Source organism: Miniopterus natalensis, chromosome 4, assembly GCF_054644295.1.
Source record: "Miniopterus natalensis isolate mMinNat1 chromosome 4, mMinNat1.hap1, whole genome shotgun sequence".
NCBI classification, from domain to species: Eukaryota; Metazoa; Chordata; class Mammalia; order Chiroptera; family Miniopteridae; genus Miniopterus; species Miniopterus natalensis.
Window position 1 is genome coordinate 21,193,775 of NC_142084.1, and position 4,709 is coordinate 21,198,483.

The window sequence follows — 4,709 nt, forward strand, 5'->3', positions numbered from 1 at the left end:
GTGTACAAAATAGCAAAGAACTACAACTTTTTGTGATCCTGAGTGCTGAACATCCATTCAGTTAGGTAAAAGCAGACATTTGACTGCTGTTATGAGAACATCAATTTCCAGGTTTCTGGGAGAGAGGGGACTTGTCTAATTCAATTAAAAACACACACACACACACTTAAGCTTACATTTACAACAGGTTAAACATTCATGCATTTTGATACAGAAATACCATCTTATATGAATATATACAATGGATTAACAGACAAACTTGCAAAGCAGTTGCTAACCTGATTTTAATGGTTACTACCTTTGCAGTGAGGAGCAGGGTAACTTCCTGCAGTAGGAAGCCTTTGGGGATTGTACTTTCCATTGCCCTATGATGTTAATTTGAGAGAATTATCGTAAATAGACTAAAAAGAGTTTTGAATATTTTTTGTCCTTGTGAGAGCCCTGTGCTGTTGGCAAGTCAAGATACAGGAGAAGTCTTAGGAGAGGAGTATTCAGATAACAGACACTTCTTGCCCCAGCTGGGTGGCTCAGTTGGTTGGAGCATTGTCCCAAACATCAAAAAAGTTGCAGGTTGATTCCCAGTTGGGGCACATACCTAGGTAGCGGGTTGGATCCCTGGTCAGGGTGATTACCTGAGGCAACCAATCGATGTTTCTCTCTCACATCCATGTTTCTCTCCCTCTCTCCCTCTCTCTCTCAAATCAATAAACATATCCTTGGGTGAGGATTATATATAGAGAGAGATAGGCACCTTTTAATAGCCTTGGATCTCAAGGTTTCAAAGCTTTTAACGTTTGCTAGCCTTTAGTTGGGAAAAGCTTCCTCCACAGATGCTGGGAAGCCAGCTCTAAGAGCTCCAAGAGATCCCTTTACTTGATATTTTTAGCATACCTGCATTTTCAGCTTTTTCAAGGCAGAATGGGCAAGAATAAAACTACTTCTCCAGTCTATTTGGCCATTTTAGGAGAGTTTTGTCATGTGTGGGAGGAAAATATGTGTGTTTTTCTCCCCTTGACACTTTCAGGACCACTCTGAACTTAGGTTACTTTGCCGAGCTTGTCTGTGGTGGGGGGTGGGGAGGTGAGGGAAACCCTAGATGCTGTGGTTCAGTGCTCTCATCTGACTTCCCTCTAAGAGGTCTCCTTGAGCCATTTCCAGGGACATTTTCTCCTGTCAGATTGGCCCCCCTCTTTAAGACCAAAATCAGAACAGAAGATCTGAAAGTGCTGGAGAATAAATAACGATTAGCTGTTTTTCCAGCCCCATGTGTTAGTGCCAGGGCTTCTGGGCTAGGGGCTTCCACAGAGCATCAGTCACAAAGTAGGGGGCTGACAAAGAGAGGGAAGGTTTTGCTCAAGAGTCAGGGTGTTATCTGTTATTGGTGGAAGTGGAATTCTTGGGGTGCTGTGAGGAAAAGAATTTCATGAGGTCCCCACAAGAGGGCAGGGTTTCACGGAAAGCTTTATTGATGGTGTAAAATTAAGGGGGTTCCCCTCCAAGGTCTCACCATGGAAGAAGTCCAATGTTGTCCTCAGCAGGGCCAGAATTAAGGCCACTGCCCAGAATTTCTGCTCCATATTAAAGTACAGACCAGTCTAGCATCTGACTAACTTAGTTTGTGTTCCCAGCTGCAGTCCATTGTGTGTGGGGCTTGCATGGCCACAGGCCATGTGGCTGCTTAAGACCACATGGCTATGGAGAGAGAATAGGCAAGCACACGGGCAAGTGCGGGTCACAGAGCAAGAGAATGCAAGCAAGCAAGAGGACAAGCAAGAGAGAGGGAACGCTTTGGGGATTGTAACTTTCCAAGATTTCACACACTTTTGATGAGGCCCACCTCCTAGCCAATCCATTCTTCCCCAGGCTAGACTGATAGACAAGCACCTTTCCTATGTTACCCCGACTTCACTGTGCATGTGCCCATCTCCCCCTTTGTTGGATCTCTTCCCTCAGTAATCTGCAGGGAATGGGCTGGTGGTTCCTTGGGGAGCATGAAGGTGTAGCTTCCTGGTGAAACTGCCCAGATGACTGTGCTTATAATGTCTGGCCTCCCCTTTGCTCTCTTCCTTTTATTAATATTAACGAGCTAATTTTGACGATAACAAGGGAATTAAAAAATGTGAGAGCACTCATTGCAGTCTTGCACTATTTATCAGCTTTAAAGAGGAAGCCTGTGGCTGGTAGGTATGGAAACAGGCCCAAACTTTCTAGAAGGAAGGAAGGGAAAAACAAACTTCTAAAAGTTGGTATCTTCTCTTAGAAACAAAGGCTGTAAAGAAATCTGGGGAAGACAGATGGACAGAGAAGCTCTCCTCAACCAAACTTTGAAATCCAGAGAAGAGGTGATTTCTCACAGAGACCACGTTTGAAGTCCGTCACTGTGGCAACAGATAGAGTTCCCCTGGTCCCATCTTTCCACCCCTCCACCACTTGTTCAGGGCAACAATTACTGCCACAGACAATACAGCAATACCTACAAGACACTCAAAGGAAGAAAAGTATAGTTTAAGTATAAAGCCTATAGATAAACATTTTAAAACCTGTAAGAAATCAGGAAATATTATCATGAACCTTTTTAGAGGAACCTACTAGAACCATGAACAGCAGTCTCAGCACTACTGAGCAAGCCTGAGGAAATCCAGGTAAAAAGCCCTTCCTTGAGCATGGAATGTATTTAACTGTAGAAATAAGAGTAAAACAAACACAGAGGTTAGGATGACAGATCAAAACGCAGATGTTACATTCTTTAATATGATAGTAATTTCTCATCACTAATAAAAAGCTGAAGAGGAGAGAAATAGTAATAAGAATAAGCTCACTGAGAACCTCTAATTAATTGATTCAAAGGATAATATGTAAAGGTTCCAAATCAAGTAGAAGCTTAAGCATATTTAACATAAGCACTAAGATTGATAATGCTATTGATTGGATGATGAAGGAGGGCTGAGGGGGAGAGGATGAGATTATAAGATAATTTTATTGTTGTTCATAGTAGGTTATTAAAAGATACAGTCCATGCCCGGCCGGTGTGGCTCAGCGGTTGAGTGTCAACCTAGGATCTAGGAAATCACGATTTGATTCCCGGTCATGGCACAAAATAGGGTTGCGGGCTTGATCCCCAATCGGAGGTGTGTAGGAGGCAGCCAATCAATGATTCTCTCACCATTGATGTTTCTATCTCTCTCTCCCTCTCCCTTCCTCTCTCTGAAATCAATAAAGATATATTTAAAAATAAATAAATAAATAGTAAATAAATAAAAGATACAGTCCCAAAAGAGAGTGTTTCAACAGTATTTTATAAAGGTAACTTCTAGAACAAAAATACAAACCTCCCTAAATATCAAAAACACATTAAGAAAAAGGGCAACTACATAATGAAAACACAACATAAAAAAATAACAGAATTTAGACCAAATATACCTGTTATGTCAAGAAATATAAATGAGTTTAACTCAGCTATTTTAAAAATAGTTTTCAAAATAGATCACAAAGCCCAATCCAACTATAGGCTATATACATATAAGACAAAGTAATTCAGAAAGCTTAATAATGAAAGGATGAGCAAAGAAAAGCATACGAGAAAAATACAACCTTTAAAAATCTTAATACCTGACAACATAGAATTAGTACAAAAAGATTTAAACAAGATAAATGCTAAAGGCTACAATTCACCATGAAAATTTAAGTTATGAGTATATATGCACCAAATAATACAGTAGAAACTTTCATGTAATAGAAACTATAGAAATTCAAGGAGATTTAGACAAAGACACACTAATAGTAGAAGACTTTGATTCACCTTGCCCAATCCCAAACAGATCAAGTGGTGAAAATGAGATGAGAATTTAAAAGTCCAAACAACATAATCAGTAAGGTAGATGTTACTGATATGCATCAAACATTGTGCCTTGAGAACAGAGAATACACTTTCTTTTTAAGTGATCTGGAATATTTGTACACACAAAAGATTATGTTAGGCAATAAACCAAATCTCATTAAATCCCCACAATAAAAGTAATATAGACAGCATTCTATAATAACACAATAAAAATGGACATTTATAACATATTCAGAAAACAAAGACTGCCATTCTATTTGGATATGTGTGGGGGGCTATATGAAATACACCCATAATCAAAGGGAAAATACAAATTCAAAACTGCAGAATTTCTAGAAAACAATAATAATGAACATATATAGAAGGATTTAGGTGTACAGCTAAAATAGTACTCAAAGGAAAATTCATAGCCTTAAATAATTATATCAACATAAATAAAAGAAAAATAAATGAATTAAACAGCTGGCCCAAGAGACAAGAAAAATAATTTTAAAATAAAGGAAATGCAAAAGGAAAAATAGATAATGATAAATACAGAAATTAATCAGTTAATCTAACAAAATACAGTAGAAATTTTATTATTATTATTATTATTATTTAAATCTTCACCCAAGGATATTTTTTCCATTGCTTTTCAGAAAGAGTGGAAGGGAGAGAAAGAGAGAGAGAGAGAGGAACATGGATGTGAGAGAGACATATTCGTTGCCTCCTGCATATGCCCCAACCAGGACCAGGGATCAAGCCTGCAACCAAAATAGGTCAAAAGTCTGCAACTGAGGTATGCGCCCTTCGCTGGAATCGAACCTGGGACCCGTCAGTCCTCGGGCCAATGCTGTACTACTGAGCCAAACCAGCTAGGGCTACAGTAGAA